The 18138-nt window shown below is 34.5% G+C and overlaps 1 protein-coding gene across 2 annotated transcripts in view; it reads right to left on the bottom strand.

Annotated features, from left to right (window-relative positions):
- The window catches only part of lms (lateral muscles scarcer), an 88582-nt gene that overhangs the window by 58804 nt on the left and 11640 nt on the right, over positions 1-18138 (bottom strand). Inside the window, exons 1-2 of one of the 2 annotated variants that reach the window (XR_011032263.1) lie at positions 5751-6016; positions 5431-5681 (exon numbers count right to left, since the gene is read on the bottom strand). The exons of the other annotated variant lie outside the window; for it this stretch is intronic. The gene's annotated coding sequence lies outside the window, so the exon portion shown is untranslated. Of the gene's footprint in view, positions 1-5430; positions 5682-5750; positions 6017-18138 lie in introns of those variants that run through there. 2 annotated transcript variants of the gene reach the window in all.

Here is an 18138-nt window from a genome sequence, read left to right on the forward strand (position 1 = left end):
ATGTAATGTCCCTTTTTGTCTCTGTAAACTTTTCTTATTCATCTGTATGGCTGCAATTGAAACTCTGAAAAGAAGCAAACGAAATTAGCTACAAAAACTTGCAAAATTTCAGTTGGAGAAAAATACTTAACAAACTTATGCAATATGCATAAAGATATACATATATACATATATAGAGTGAGATAGAGATAGAGAAAGAAAAAGCCTTTTGATTGGTCAAAAGTTTAGTATAAAATTTTACATTGATGTGACAAAGAATGGAATTTTCATTTCTTGCATTGTCCCAGAACCTTTAAATTTCTCCTTGTTGTTTTTTTTTTTTGTTTTGCCTTTCAGCAAAATGCATTTAATAATTTATGCATGCCTTGCCTTCTGTCCGCTCCCTTGCCAACCCTCTAACCTCTTTTTTATCCACACCATTTCTGCTTTTCCTTTCTCACTCTCTCTTCATTTGCCTGCCCTAATCACCCATTCGGTCCGCAGAGCATTTCATTTGCATTTTGCATTCAGAGCTTGAGGCTTTAACCCAGGCAATGCTTAAAGTTAGCCAACTGGACAATGTGTATGTTAGTGCATGTGTGTGTCTGTGTGTGTGTGTGTGTATTAGAGTGTACACATAAATTTCTATTATCTTGTATCTTTGCCATGGCCATTGTTTCTATGGCACGTTCTTGATTCTCACACTTTTTATCAGCAGTTTTTGTTTTGCGGTGACAAAAGACCAAACAAAACCAAAAAACAGGAAGTTAAAGACAAAAACACAATTGTTAAAATTTATAACTTACACATACATAGGAAATCACTAACAAAATAGCATTTTGTAGAACAATCAAAAATCGAGTAAATTTGTTTACATTTTATTAACAAACTTTAGATAATTTGGACAAAAACTTTGCCGTCGGCGGTTGAAAAATATGAAAACAACTTTTGTTCCGAGGCCAAGTTCAAGTTCTAATAAATGCCAAAGCATTTCCGAAACAGTAAACTTGTGCTCGACTTTTGTTCCAGCGAATCTCTAACTGCTTTCGAAATCCTTTTTGGGCACGAAATTTTTGTGCAATGGCAAATGATTCTTCGTTCGCACACAAATTCCACAGCGTTCGACTAGTGCGATTGACTAGCTGGAGGGTTTTTGATTGCAGAATCACTTGTCCAACTTGATTTTGGTTTTGGTGCTATCTCTGACAATTGCAGTGGATTGCAGTGCATCGCGATTTCCGTTGCACCTGGCAACCGGAACATTGCTGTAATTTTTAATGACGCATTATCGCCAGGTGCAGACACAGGTTCTCATAACCTAAAGCCAATTATCTTTAGGTAGGCCCGGGAAGGATTATTTTGAAGCAGATTTTACTCGAGCAGAAGTTAACCAGGGATTAAATATTAACTGTCAAGACGTTAATTCAATTCAATTTTCAATGAATTTATTAATTTTATCACTCTTAAATAAGCAGCTGGAGTAACTGGCCTTATCTGTGTAGGTTTATATAGAAATTTGTAGGCCATGTTCATTTTTTTTAGTCTCGACGACGACATCTGTTTTGCTCTTATAAAACCTCAATTTGAAATCTGGGCGGAATCAGTTGATCAATAAGTTTATAATTTAGGGTAACATTCCGGGCACAAGACTTATATCTCTGCTCCAAATTGTCAGTCTGCAATACAATTGTAGACAATTTGAATTGTGGTTAGAACCAATAACAAATTGATACTCTAAATAAAGAAGGACAAAGGACATTTTTAGCATGCGGAGTAGCCACGAGTATACCAAGTAAGGCGAATGTAGCAATAAACTCAATTTATCCGGCGATGTATACACCATTATTTTTATACCTTATTATATACTCAGAATTAATGCAGAGAAGGAGACGGCCCCAATAAATACATATATATTCTTGATCAGCATGAGAAGCCGAGTCGTTATAACCATTTCCTTGCGTCGGTCCACATGAATCAACTAGATTTTAATGGAGTATGTTGTGTTTAAACTACTTTTTACCTAATTGTGATCACTTGAACTTGACAATCTGTCGGATGGGGTGGCAGGGTACCCGGTGGGTGTGTGTTGGGATTGTGGACGTGGGTGTGTATGCGTAATAAGCCACTACTATAACATTCATAAATATGTATGTACATATATAGCTCTTGGGATTGGTACAGCACTTATTTGGATCAAAGATAATGTGTAAAAGTATCCCAAAAATATCACACAGACATTTTTTGGAGCAAACCTTGTAGATGTCCTTTTCGAAATTGTATTTTTCAGACTCTGAAATGTCTTGCCGTGATTCCAATGTTATTGTTAAACACATACACATTACAGCTAGCCCTTTACTTGTTTTGGAATGAAATTCCGAAAAAAATGGACTAATCAAAGGTAGTCCGATCTAATGAAAACTTAGTCAACGAATGGGAGTACAATATGGTACACAGATTGGGGGCAAAAAGTAAGTAAATAGCAAAGAATAGATTCTTCCTCTTATTAATCTACCTATAATCCAGACAAATTCCAAGATGTGAAATAAAAAAAGTTAAAGAAAACGTTAATTTTGCTTTCGGTGATGATAATGAAGTTGTTTAGTCATTTATTTAAGTAAACTTGTGAACTAAAACTTATCAAGCGATAACGATTACAAAATTTACAGCAGCTTAACTAATCGTGGAACTTTTTTTAATCTTTGGTGTCATAAAGTTAGCCATACCCTAACAACAAAAGCAACAATGTTTGGTAAACAATATGTTCTAAGAGCCAAGGATAATCGTTAATTTAGTTTCTTGAATACTTCAACAACATTTTAAACGCTTCTTCTTTCCTAAATTTTATCCTAATACTAGGATAGGTTTTGCTGATTAATTTCTTAAATGAAGAAAGCTAAACTTAATTCACCATCACTAGTAATCCATTAACTGTTTGTCCTTTAATCAAGTCTAACTAGAGGAATAGTTAACTTTCTTTTAGCATATTACCTTAATGTAACTTGCCAATTCATTTGCTCCTTTATTGCCTGATGCATTTTCTGCTTGCACTTCAAGCCATTACAATTTACTTGACTTTCTCTTCTCTTTTACCTGTACCTGGCACTTGATTTTTCTTTGAGAAAACACATTTTTCACACACATTTTTCTTTGCTTTACTCGGCATTGAATCATGGCAACGCCTGTTGCTTGCCTCGTTTAGTAGTCCTTTTTTTTTTTGGCAAGACAAATATTGATTAGCTTTTTTGTTCCGATTGATTTGCATTTAAAATGACAGCAGCAACAGCAGAAAATTTAATATATATTCAAATATAACGACAAATCACGCCCACTTTTCACCTCCCATCTAAAAGAAAAAACAGCTGCCATTTACTGCCAGTTTTCCATTTACAATTTTTCATTTTCCATTTTCGTTTCGGTTTGATGAACTAATTAGAAACGAGTTTACATTTACTCTGGGCCTAGTATTAATATCTCATTAAATATTTCATTTGATTTTCATTTTGTGTTATTAAAATTCAATTTCAAATATTTCAAATGTTTACTTGATACTAGCGTTTTTTTTGTTGTTGTGGTTGTCTCCCCCAAACAATTTTCTATTTCTATTTTCGTTTACATTTGCATAAATTTGAACCGGCTAAAACGGCCTTTAACCGAATGACAAAAAGCATAAGCAGATTTTCTAGGATAATTTTTTCTTCTTCTTCTTCGAAAAGGAAAACAGAATTTGTTGTATTTTGTAGAGGCAAATGAGAGAAGGAGGAAATGAAGGAGTTGGCTTAGAGCTTAGACCCCAAAGATTTATTTATTTAAAATGAAAACACGCAAAAAGAAAAAAAAAATAACAAGAGTTTGAGAAAAACATGTGGTCGTTCGTCTTTTACCTAAAGTTGAGGTAAGCCTATAAGAAAAAATTACCCAACATAAATATGTTCTCTCGACATACATATATTTGTTGGCTGTCTAAATGCCTAACATTTGGTATATAAATCAACAAAATAAACCACAAAAATGGAGCAAAGAAATCTCAAAGGATTTACACATCAAACATTTTCATCAGCTTTCGCTCAGTCAGTCAGTCAGTCATTCATTCATTCATTCAATGATTTAAATTCAAGCCTGACTACTTCTTTGAAGTGGGTTAACTTTTCTCTCTTCCATTTGACATCATTTATTATTGAGAAACTAAACTAAACTTAAACTAACTGATTGACTTTTCACAAAGTTAATCATATGAGGGATTTCAATGATGATTGGCTTGAGGGTTGACATAACAAATGGCATGAACAGCAGGGGAAAACTTTTATGGTAAATAATTTCTCTTCCTCTTGTACTCTTTACACATTTAACACTTTAACTAAAACAACATTTCCCCTTACAAATTGTTGTGAAGTCAACAAGAGAGAGAGAAAAACAAAACAGTCCGGTAACAAAAATTTACAAATTAAAAGTTTGCCGCCCCAACGGCCACCCACTCTATTCGAAGACTAATTGCAAGTGCAGCTGTTAGTGGGCGTGGCTCTATTATTCATTGTTTCTTCTTGCAACATGCATTTTCTCGCATTTTTCCATGATCGGGCTTACCATTTTTAACGACTGCAACAGATGTATTGTAAAAAGACAAAGTCCTTGGTCTAGTCCTTTCAATAGGTGCCTTAGATCAAGAAAACTCACCTACCTTTCAGTTAGTTTAGCTTAAATTTCAGTAAACGAACCTTTCTTCTAATTTTTGTTTACTTTTTGTTAGTTAAGAGTAAATAACGACTTTAGACAAAGAGCTGCAAGCCATCCTCGTGAGAAACCATTAATAACAGTCTACAAGTTGTAACGGGTGCCTTGTGGTATGGTAATCGTGCACACTATTCCCCCTTGGTATTTTCAGAGCCATTAGCACCCCGTTAATTAAGGCAACTACACGCCGAGTTAAAAACTTAACCACAACTTAGGTAAGCCATCACGAAAAGCTACCACTTGGTGGATGGGCCAAAGCTCACCTGTGTGTTGATTGGGCTAATGCCTAAATTGCGGTAGCCATTTGCAAGGCATCGGTTAATTACTTAATCAGGGAAATCAATAAAATGAAAAGTAATGGGAATAACAAGGAACTACACAATTATCCTTTACAGCTTAGAGCTAGTAACTTATTTTATAATCATTTCGCTGCTTGAGGTAGAAATGTTTCACAAGATAAGAAAGAACGGATTCAATTTATCAAAAGGCTTATAAACTTTATATTATATGGATCATTCTGTTTGGAAGGGTGGAGGATCTTATATACCTCCATATGAATATATAGATGCAGTTACTTATTGGAAACGGCATCGTTTTATTAGACAACTCAATTATGCTGAGTCTTTCATAGGGGCCTTAATTAATTATTAATAACTAATTGTTATGTAGTTAATTGGATTCAAATCATCTAATAGTTGGTTTAAACAATGCTTCTTACACTACCTCGCAAAAGAAATGTAATTTTGTAGCTTTAAGCTTTTCTTTCCCCCTTTTCCACGTCATTTAGTAGTAATTTCCAACTGGTTTTAGAGTTTAAGTATGGGTCTTAGTATGCCAAGATGTACAGACAACCAGCTCAGTTGACCACACGGCTGCTAATTTGAAATATTAAAGTCGAACGAATTTATTATCATCTAGTTCCCATTATCATATGCGATTGTGGAATTATCATTATTGATTTATGTTTGGTTAACCTCCACAAAAATTAAAAGAAAGGTTGGCATAATGAATGAGACTCGAAATATATCAACCCTATTTCTTACCTCTCTCGGTAGATTCTTATTTCTTTTAATAATTTTTAAAAAGTGTTCAGCAAACTGGTGGCCCAGCTGGTCAGTTCTCCAAGAAACACAAGAAGTTCCATGTGCCATGGTGTAAAGACACAGTTTTATCTCCCATTGGTGAATTCATTTTATATTCCAAGCTCAGAAAGTCCTTGCAGCAACTCATATAATTTTACGATTTTTGGCAGTACCAAATATGCTCGAGAGTTTTATCGTTATAGTATATTTAATTTTTTCACACGAGTTCTCACTTGCTGGTTTTTTGACATTTACTTCAACGACAACTTTTATTACTAGTAATTAGAATTTTTCATTCAAATAATTATAAGCTCTATTTATTTTATCAGTTTATGGAGAAAGAAGAGTCATTGACATCTTTAAAGGATCTGAGCCCTTTTCAAATAGTTAAGACTAACATCATTCCAATCATATCACCTTAACAAAGTAGTAAAGTGCGATCATCTATGTAGGATCGTAGAAGTACGGCCAGTTGTGGAGATGATTTCAAGTAAGAATCGGTATCGATAGAATATTGATGTGAAACGATATACGGTGCATGAGGAATAGTTAGTCAAGCAGTAAGTCGGAAAAGCGGAGTCTAAGGAGTCTGTTGGGTTGTGTCTAGAGTCTACACCCTAGAGTGTGAGTCGTTCAGTTCCATCTCGAAGCGTGTGTGCAGTACGTTCGGAGTGTGTGCGAAGAGTCAAGAGAAACATTATGAAGTTATGTAAACTATGATAGTTAATAAACTAATCAGACTAAAATAATATAATAAAGCCATTAGAAGCCAGCCAGCCAGAAAGCCAGTGGAACTCGTCCGGGATATCTTGTCCAAGAAATCTTTTCCAGGATAAAGTTAAATATCCACATCTATTCCGCTAATAACTTGATTTTCTATTTAAAATCATATACAGGGTATTCTAAAGTCGTCATTGCCTAATTAATGTGTATGTAAATATGTTCATCTCGATATTCTAAAAGTTTTATATGTAAGTCTATTTACCCCTTTGCCGTGCCCTTACGAACTTTCTGTTGTTGCCAACGCTCTCAATTTGTTTGTTAATGCAATGTGCATTATTTTCATCTTTTGTGGACCATTCAATATAAACAATTACCATGATAAGACTAATTAGTTTTGCTCGCTGCATATAATGGTAGAAACAGGGCAAGAGGAGGAAAAGAGGGGGGCCAGCGGAATGGCCTATAACAATTGATGCAACTTTAATTAGTTAAATGTTTCATTTCCATTATTTTTATTCAATACAATGGATCGCATTGATAAAATTTTATTCAAATTATTGATATCAGAAAAAAAAAGAAACTTTTAACTAAACGAATTTAACGAATTGTAATTATTTCATATAATTCACTCTCATTTTTCTTCTCTCTCTTTTATTCCCATTGAAATGAAAAACTTTCTCTAGAATAAGTTTTTATTTTTTGTTTTGCAACAGCCGCAGAAAAGAAAAACCAAAGACTTGCAACAATTTCCAAGAAATTTTCATGGAAATTTTCTTTTGTTATATGCTGATGAATTTTGCTTGTCAAAAACAGTTGAAAAACTTTACAACAGGCAACGGCGGCGACTTCTTATCTCTTGATAAGATTACCAAGTATGTATGTACATATGTACATAGATATATACAAACTTTCTATAGTTTTCGAGCTAACAACTTCAAGTGCCTAGGGAGTGAGGCTACATAGAAGTTCTTCACTTATTGCCGCCTTTGCCTGTTACCTTTACTTCCTGCATTCTTGAGTCAGGTGAAAGCAAAAAAAATGCAAATGCTGTAAAAAAGCTATAAAGCGTCTCCTTTTGAATATACCCTGTAATACCTTGTTGTTCAATGTTTTTTCATTAGTTTAGTGCACTGCACTTTCCACTTGTGACCACTTGAGCACGCTTTTAAGCACTATTTCGTTTATTTCGTTTTCCCTACTCTCCGTTTTCTCTTTATAGTTTTGTACACACATGAACTTTCTGATGTCCTTGGTGTCGCCCAATGTTGCATTTTCTTCAGCATACGAAAAAGCGAAGAATCTAAAGACATTTTTCATTTGATTTTTATCCAATTTCGTATGATCTATAATTTTCTTTTAACATAAAAATGTATACTTCACTGACTTTTTCTTAAAGGGCCACTGTACGTACTCATTAGTTAACGAAAACAATTAGTTAGTTCAGGTAAGTCTTGGTACAAGTGGCTAAAATAAAAAACATGCATTATTAAAAGGCTGCCAAATTTAACTTCTAAATGATTGAAGTTTTTAGCCCCTAAATCTTAAAGTAGATAATACCATTTATTTCATTGTTGGGCAATGCAGGAAAACTTAAAACTTATTATTAATGTGGGATGTGCATTTGCGATGTGCATCAATCCCACTGTACACTAAGACAAGAGACGAGAGTGCGATCACAGAGAGAAGGTGAGCATGTAAGAAAAGACGATCAAGAGGGATGACGATCGAATGAAAGATCACGACAAGAGAGTTGGTTTTTGCGCGTCGAACAAGACGGACGTGTTTGAGGTCTTTTGTCCTAGACGAACGCAAGGTCAAGTTCAATACCATAGACGGGTGCTATAAGTCGTGTGGCAAAGTCGGACACTAAAAGTCGAGCGCCAAGGTCGGTCGCGTCATAGACGGACGCCAAAGTCGAGCCGAGCCAAACGTCGATTGTCATTTTACATCTTGTAATCTCTATTAAGTCGTATTTTCATGTAAACCCCCTAGACTATAATTATATCGTAAATAAACATAAACTAGGCTTTCTTATCTAATAAATCTTATTCAAAGCCAGAGTTCCCAACAAAAAAGAAGAGATGCAGGATCATAAACCCGATCGTTTGAATATCATATCATAAGCCAGAATATTTATAGTTTCTACTTCATTATGAATCATGTATTGTATACTATACATAACGTCAAAAGTTTTATCACTTCAAAAATGTGTTATTTTGCTTTTTTTTTATAATTTTTCGATAGTATCCCATTTAAAATGATTTGGTATCGTCTTAAAATATTTATTTGGTCTTACGATTGATTTTCCAAACAATCAAAAGGCCAATAAATGCAATATTAACAGATGGAAACTTGAAAATAGGTTGTAAAAGATTACGATATTGTACATTTCAAAAACTTAAAATTTCAGGAAGGATATTAGTCTGCGATTTGGAAATTTCACCAGTTGAAAAGATAAAAATATGTTTTTTCGAGAGATCGAAATGTATTATATAAATACAAGGAACTAAATCGATTCATAGCTGGTACCTGTTTCCGCACTTTAGTTACTCTAATTTAAGGCCAAGATTAGATAAAATACAGAAATTGCATTTCAAGAATCAACCTGCACACTTATATACTCTCAACATCCTTTGATTACAGGGTATAAAAAGAGCAAACACTCATGTTTGTGTATACACAATATAATTCAATGTAAGCGGGCAAGCATAAAATTCAACTTGAGAGTCAACGTAAGAAAGAAAGAAAGAAAGGGAGAAAGAAATGGTATATCGGTATGTGTGTATGGTCAGGTCATTCCAGAACTATGCACGAGTAACTTTCATGGAGTAACTTCAACAATGACTGGGACAATGGGCAATTGGCATGGCCACAAATGCGGAAGTAGCCTGACGGGCTTTAACATTCTGTCTTATATGGGGACGAAGTGAGGTGGGGTAGTGGTGGGGAGAAGTGGGTAAATGGGAATTGCGAACGACCGAGCGAACGGGTTAAAGCGGAAGCAGAAACCAAACACTTTGTCAAAAAGTCTAAAGTGCATAAATCAAACTCAGGCCAAACCAGTGGGGACAATTCACAGTTTGCCAGTTGACCAGATGTTTTGCCTGCAATTTAACCTGACAGTTGATTTGCATTGCATTGTGGCAAATGTTTTCAACCTCTTCAAAATGCACCAACTGCAAACTCAGTCACTACTTACTGATTCACAATTCGTTATGAATATGTTTAGATTTAGTTTGTGGCTGGCAATTTAAGTTTTAACAAGATTTGCATATATTCATGAATATTTCAAGAAATTCATTAACATTCATTAAAATATTCTTTAACTAATTCATCAAGGAATTCATTCATTAATAAATTCATAAAGAAAGGAGTCTCAATGAGTTTCTAAAGAAGTTTCTCAAGAAAGGGAATCCTATTTGCAATTCTTTGAAGCATTTGTTAACAATTAGTTGACGAATTCTTCTAAGAATTCTTCAAGTAATTTTTAAGTAAGTCTTCAAGTTTCTTCAAAATTTCTAAGATTTTCCTATATGCATTCTTCAAGATGTTTCTCTGGAAATTGATCCATGTTTCCAAGTAACAAATTTCAAATAATAAACTCGTTGAGACATTGTTTAATGAATTCTTAAAAGAATTTATGACGCAATTCTTAAATAATATCATTTAGGATTTCCTATTATTGTTTTTTTCAAGCAATAATCTAGAAATTCCATAATAATTTTAAATTTTTTTAACAAGGAATTGCCGAAGAGGTCTTCCATGAAATCTTTTAAATACTTGTCTAGGAATTTTTATAGAAATTTGTCTAAGTTTTAAAAAAAATTATGAAATTTCACTAAAGTCAATATAATTTTCAGCGCTTTTTTCATGAAGTTACAATGAATCAAGGAGTTTTTCAATAAATGCATTATTCTTTTAAAATGATTCCGAAGGAATTTAGTCAAGAAACTAATCAAGATAATCTTCGAACTTCTTTCAGTCGACTAAAATTTTTACTTTGATCTCTCAGTAGTTTGCCTTTTTAAACGTCTCTAGATCAGTTGAAATATTGGCAACGATTTATTACAGTCATGGACGAAATTATTACACTCTCCCGTTTTGTGAGTCCTTCATTTCAATTGGCTTGAATGTTTTATCTAGCTATATATAACTCAGTAAATTATAGTTATGTTTACCTTTGTCCAGGTGTCATAACTTTTTCGATTTCACATAAATCTTTGACCGAGTGTGAGCAAGGGGGATATAGGAAGTTTGGCAACTAGAAATGACTTTGACAACGGGGCGCCAAAAAAGTTTTCTCTTTTTCCTTTTTTTTGTCAGTTAAATAAGCAGAAGTGACACACTGAAAGGAAAACACAAAGTAAGATGAGATGTGGGGGGGTTAAGAGAGGAAACAGATGTCATGTTCATGTTACCAGTTTACCTATGAGGTTAACCCAGGAAATGGACAGCAACAAGGACATGAACACGAACCACAAGCACAAGCTGTTCTTGTGGTCAAACCCGGATTGGAAAGAGACAGACCCCGGCAATTAGCTTTTGTTTTGCCAAACATATTTTCAGTTCAGACAGATGGCGTAATTGGTGTTCGTTGGTGTTTCAGCCAACTGACTACCATCTCTACTCTTGGCTAGTTGCCGCACTTCATCATTTAAAGTGGCCAGAATAAAGTGTAATCAGCTTTTGCTTCCTAAAAATCATTTGCCAACTGCCAGGAAAATTGCGTCGCTTTTTTGCCCACTCTGTCTTTCACTAACACATTCTCATTGTGTCTGGTGAAATTCAAATTCAAATTCAAATTTTCTACCCCTTACTAAGCTGCTAAACGAGCCAAGGACTCGACACCATGCCTGATTAGCTTTATTATGCAGCATTTTCCAAAAAATGAAAAACCATTTTAAGCTGTGTGTGTGTGTGTTTGTGTGTAATTGTGTCTGTGTGTATGGCATTTGTTCAACCTTTTCCAACTCGAACAACTTAATTAGTATGCATATCACAGTCAAAATACTCACAAAAGCTGAGAGAAATGACAGCTGAATGACTTAATAAAATGAAAATACACAAAATGTAAAATTTTTTTTTTTTGCCATGTAGAAAAGCCGATAATCATTTTGTAAGAGTGAAATATCGACACTATTAATGATATACCACAAAATCTAATATTAAAACAGCTAGCTTATTTTGCACATTAAATTCAAGTATGTAATAATCGATAATTGTGGTTGTGGTTTTAAAGATTTTTAATTCTGTAATTATTTGTTGGCTACTGTATTAAGATTTCCCTCTTTTTCCGTGAGGTCCTTTTTAAAGCAAAATGACTTCATTTAGGCTGCTCAGTTACTCAGCATTTTAATCCTTTGAAGAAATTAGAGGCCTAGTTGAATTAGAGTAAACTTTTTACCAGCAATCGTCAATTTCCTTTTGGGGCCTTCGACTGGAGCCATTTTGGGACAATATTAGAGTCTTACGATAATTCTCTTGAACTAACGACGATAAGGATTATTCCCTGTCTTTCATTAGGATATGAACATATCCTTAATGTAAGAACATATATGTATCAAAATGACGAAGTTAAAACCATTGAGAATTGAGTTTAAACGATTAAAATGCTTTGCCAAGGAATAGGTAAATTTATTAAAATTGTCAATGGCGCTTCTTGCAAATTTCTTGTGAAATTTAACAAATAGAAAAAAAATATATTTTTGATTAAGGTTGACATTGTTTTTAGCGCATCAGAAAATTAAGGTTTCAACGATGTCAATTTACGGACTCAAAGACAGATTGTTTCCAGGAAAAACTCATTTAGTTGAATAGGATGAAGGTGGCTTGAAAATGATAAGTCTTAAGACAGGTTGAAAACCGCAAGTGAATGTAAGCGAATCATAAGTTTTTTTTTTTTATATAAATTTTCACTATATTTTTATGTTAATTAAACAAAAAACCTTTTTGCTCGAGGACAATCTTAAAAAGAAGATTATTTCTTGAGTTGGAAAGGCTTAGTAAGTTGTCTGCTGCGACATGGATAAAAGGTCAAGTGCTTTTAGTTGTTCAATGTTATTTAAGAATCAGAAACGCAATGTTAATGACTGTTTTCATTCTTTAATTGTTTAGTATCTATAAATAAAACACACTTAGAACCTATGCTTGAAATAACCTGCATGTCCTTCAATCAACTTCATTTGCATTCCATCTTAATTTTGCCTACTTAGCCTAACTAGGCGTATACGTTATTCTTGGTTGACATGTATTTTGATCATCAAAACACTTTGTGTATTATTAAATATCTCAATCGCTTAACATGTACATTCAATTTTCCATATAAAAAATAAAGCGTTTTCGTTATAACAGTTGGTTATCTTAACCTATAGTTTCTGCATTGTTACACATTTACTTTGCCATATTCTGTCTAAGTTTCTACTAATAAAGGTTCTCAATATCCGTAGCCAGCTTAAGCATTAATTGCTTTCACTTAATTAGCTATTTATGTGGCTTTAGGGTAACGTCTTTTGTTTGTTGACAAAACGAATATCTTGTTTCACGAGAAGACCTTAAGACTTCGACTAAAGTTCGCCCAACAAGTCACAAAAAGCACCTAAACTATTAAGACATAGAACAAAAATTGGGTAAAATCAGTTTGGTGCCATTGACTTGATTTTTGTTGTTGCTTTTGTTGTGCAATTTAGCGTTAACATTGTCACGTTTGTTGTCGTAAATCGAACAATGAAAATGCCAAACGTATATATATATAGAGGGTAAAACAATGGCGGACACACACGAGGTAAACAAACACGTTGTTTGCCTTGAAGGCGAACACACGGCGTATGTGTAATTTGTGTTGAGTGTGTGTAAAAAATGAGAACAGCCGCCGTGGCTGACAGTTGAACGGAAAAGCCGGCTGGCAAGGATTATTAGAAAATGACTAGCAAATGAGCAATGAGTAGAATAAGGCTGAAGGATATGTGAAGCGTATGTGCCGTGCCATAAGGGTGTATGTACATATGTGTGTGTGTGTGTTTATGTGTGTGTCCTTGAAACTAAAAGCTGAAACTTTGTATTTTCGCCTGACATTCGATGCTGGTTGGCACGACCAGCAAAAACAATGTTCAGAAAAATAGCTCTCAAAAGCTTTGAACCTAACTTAAGACATCGTATATTAGGGTAGAAGAGTCCTCTTACTCAATCATTGAACAAAAGTGCTGAAAAGGGGGTCATTTGAGGAGTTTACAAGAGTATCTTATTACCTTTATGAGATGTCAAGTCTGAAGCTACCATCTGAGTTTCATATAAGGTTTCCTTTATTTCACTTCAAAAATTTTAGTTACTTTAGTATAAAACTAACATTCTTCCTAAAAGCTTATATCTTAGGTGAGGTTCGTAGAGGGGTCTTTAATCGGTTAAGGTATGTACATATGTGTTTAAGCCAAGAGTTGCTACATTGTTCGTTTGACCGCATTCAGGAGACAGTTCAACAGATAGGCTACCAGGTATCTATACCTCGTCGATTCCCCAAGGCTAGACATTCGAAATGGAAATGTTCGAGCATTTCCGCGACTTTACATTTTGTTAGCTGTTGCGACTGATTTGTTCACATAAGTTGCTGTAAGGCACTATCCGGTAACGATGTCTGTCAGCATCCTGCATTCCGTGCGGCTTAGACTTAGCATCTGTGCTGCTGGTCTATCGTTTCTCGTGTTACACATGGTCCTATATATACAGCTGGTGGTTAGGGTTTCCCATTTGACATATTGCTAGCTTCATTAGCTAATAAGAGAAAGCTGCATATTCACAGAAAAAAGTGTAAAAACTCGAATGAAATCTAAATTTCTGGATCAAACAACGAGCAAACATGAGGCATAATTCAATATTTTTTGAGTTTTTAGTCAAAATTTTTTATGACCATAAGTTAAAAATGTGCGTCAACACCATATTTTTCATCTCAACGTGTCAACACTTGTTTTAACTGTTAAATGAGATAATGAATTTTGACTAATTATATCATCGAAACATGAAATAGTGTAGAGCTTTTCAAAATAGCAGTTTATAAAGTATGCACTTAACATTCATACTGTCAATGAAGTATTTTTTTTTGGTATTTTTCGACTGGAATTTGGGAATATTTAAACTAAGTTCTTTTATACCTTTTCGTGAAAATCTCTTAAATGGTTCTGAAGAAAATATATGTAGCTTACCGTTGTCCTCGACCTCAGATTGCTATCAAACTGTCTCTATGAAGTTTCATTATTGGTGTGATGTAGTGTAATAGAATATGAAGTTAGCTTAATAAGATGAGAAGAAACTTATAGAATAAGTAACTAAGCTAGGTCATCCATACTTTACAAGCACTATCAATGGTGGCCCTTCGGCTAAGACGAAAATTTTAGTCTTTGGCTAATTGTAAGACGAAACACTAGGCTGGGATTCAAACTAGGATCCTCGCTGTTCAAATTCCTAATACAATGGACCACTTAGACAACTCATCTAATGAGAACTTCAGAAGAGTAAGTTATTTGCTAACAAACTATCATTGTCTTCTCTTCAAATTGGGCTTCCTATGCTTTCTTATAGTAGTGCTAGAGTTAGTTACAGTTAACTAATTAGTCAAAGACCTACAACTTGTCTAAGGTGTGTCTTAAAGTGCCAACAACTCGTTTTTATACCAAAAATATATAGCTACCCACTTTCTATGAAAAGAAGTTGAGTAAATTTTACCCAACTTGCAAAGAAAACTCGACAAGTGCTTTGCATTGTTTAAAATGTTATTGAAAATCTGCGCCAGTTGACGCCACAATGAGGACAGATTCTGTCACAGACTCAAAATGACGCAATTATTGATTCGATACGAATAAATGTTATGCAATCACGGGCAAGTTTTATTGCTTTAATAACCAATACGCATATGGAATGCATTGCTTGGCTTAGGTTGATCTATATGGAGTAGCATATTGCATCAGTTGACTATAAAATTTAACAACGACTAGTTTGGATAGAGAGATTTTTCACAGTTTATTAGGTACTCGATAGTGGAATAGCTACCCTCGCCCATCAAGAGAGGCCACTTACATGAAACGATGCTTATAGATTAATGTTTCAAGTCCTGGCAGACACAAAAGGATTTTTGATAAATGATATGTGTGGCACACATTATGTTTTCTCCTGTCATTTCTTTTTTTTCCCCATCCTTCTTTTTTTTTTCTATGTGCTGATACTTGAAACATGTAAGTACATTTATATCAAATTTATATATAAGTGTGTGTATATATACATGTTGAAGGACCATGAAGAACATCAAGCATAATGGTTTGGGGCAAGTTCAAGTATTTGTTTTCATTTGCCAAAAGTAAGAGAGTAAATTAATTGATATGGCTTGGAAAACGAAAACGAAGCCAAGTTAATTGACATTTTGGCCATAGAACTGAGACAGGTGGACATGTTCATGTCCAAAAGTTCTGTAAATGAAATGCACTTGCCTATGTCCAATGTCAAAATGCCTATGTCAAACCACATACACGGCAGGGACTAGGCTAGAATAATTCAAATTAAAGTGCTTTGTCCTTCAAGTGACTAGAGGACAGCGCATTGAAGAAGCTTAGGATGACCATAATGGAGTAATTAAATGATATAATAACTCCAAAGCAAACACATGATGGCAACAGCCAATCTTATATACTCTAAATTGTTCATAAGGATAAGAGGCTAACTTAAAATTGTCTTATTGACTCATTAGCTCAGATTTGAGTGTCATTAGTTGGCCAATTTTGTTGGGTAGACCATGGAAAATTTAATAATATAGCTAAAAAATAATAGTAGAGGCAAAATGAAATTTACATAGAAAACGAAAGATGGGGAAAAAATGATAGAGGAGGCACGCTAGGCAGGAGGCATGAAAGAGGAAACACGATAGAGTAAGCATGTTAGAGAACAATGGTGGATGGCCGAGCTGTGGGCTGGCTGGCTGGCATCACAAATTGCCTGCATAATCTTATCGAATGATTTAATTCTGCTGGTCCCCGGGTCCTGTTTGTCCTTCGTCCGATTTGGTCCTGTTTCTGTAGCTGTTGCTGTTGTCAGTGGCAGGCGGTTAGGGCAATCTTTTGTCAGGCGACAGAACAAAAGGCAAAATGAGCACCGAAACGAAAGCTGCCATGGCGATTATCCTGACAACCATTTTATGTGTAGGATATGTGTGTGTGTGTGTGTGTGTGTGTGTGGTTGTGTATCTTGTAGTTGCCGCTACTTTCCATTTTTTATGATTCGTTACATTTCCATTTTTCAATTGGCACTTGAAATTCATCCTATTCTATGTACCATGTACATACATACATACATATTATTTCCAATTCTTTTTCCCTTGTTTTGTTTTATTAACAATTTAATTCGAATCGATAAAAAGCACTTTGACAACTGAGTAAGGAAAGAAACGTTTCCAGTTGTCGCTACCCTTCGTAGTTCGTGTTGATTGTGCAAATCCCAGTTGACAGAGCAATGCAGCAGCACGGAAGGAGGTAAATTCTTTACCCCTAGAAGCAAGTACCAAGCACCAAGGACTGAGAAGCAGAGTCAGAATCCTGTCATTGCACAATAATACAGTAACTGTAAACCGAGTTGAGTCAGAGTCCTTGCTTGCTTCTGACTGCCTCTGGCTTGTCAGTCAAAGGCTTAGCATTTAAATGGTAAAAAGCTTCGATAAAACCGCTTTCAGTACTACAACCTAGTTCAAGCCTCTTTCTCGTCTCTTCATTTCACAAAATCTAAAAACCAAGAGGATTTTCATTTTTATGTAGAGCAATACAATTGATAAAGGCTTTACCAAGAATGTGCCATTATAGTGTTTGTACCTATGGCGAAAAAGTTTCAGTTAAGATATGCTAAAATGCTCAATTTAGGCAAATTGCCTAATGGCCAGTCATTATTTGGGTTTATTTGCTCAACTAATGCCTTAGCAGGAATTTCGTTTAGCCTTGTTATACAGCTACAAGTGACAGCCAAAAAGGGATACTAAAAATAAGATTAAAAGCTTGAAATACCCTAGGTTTATTTCATGTGAAGTTGAAATTTGAGAAATGCTGCTTCAGCTGAATAGTTAAACTTTAAGAAATGTATTTTTGGAAAGTAATGTTAGGTAATTGAATTATAAACGAAATTCTTTCAATTTCAAAAGTAAATTGAATTCTTTTTTTTTGTAGAGAATGAGAAAAAACAAATTAGCATTTTTGAAAAGCTTTTAAAAAAGTTTCCATCTATTATTTACGATTTACTTATAACTTGTAAACACTAATTTATAATGTGCAGTGTTGATCAACGAATACTAAAACCAAGCAGCAAAGCTTTATACTTTTGAGCTAATCAAGGTAGAATCAATATATAATTTGATTTAAAAGGGATTGAAAAGTAACTAAGATCTATGAGCAGCAAATGCTGCCTATAAAGATTTGCTCACACCAATCACCAGTGTTGGCTAACAATTTAAAAATGCATTTTGTGCAGCTTAAGCTACCTTTAGAAACAACTTTCACCTTTAGGGTATATATAAAAAAGGTTAAGGTTTAGTTTTCTCTCATCTACCACAAAATAAAAATAGACGAAAGCCAGCAAAGTCAACAGTTTTTTTCCCGCATTCTCTTTT

The sequence above is a fragment of the Drosophila tropicalis genome, unplaced genomic scaffold (genome assembly GCF_018151085.1).
Source record: "Drosophila tropicalis isolate 14030-0801.00 unplaced genomic scaffold, ASM1815108v1 contig_593, whole genome shotgun sequence".
Lineage (NCBI taxonomy): Eukaryota > Metazoa > Arthropoda > Insecta > Diptera > Drosophilidae > Drosophila > Drosophila tropicalis.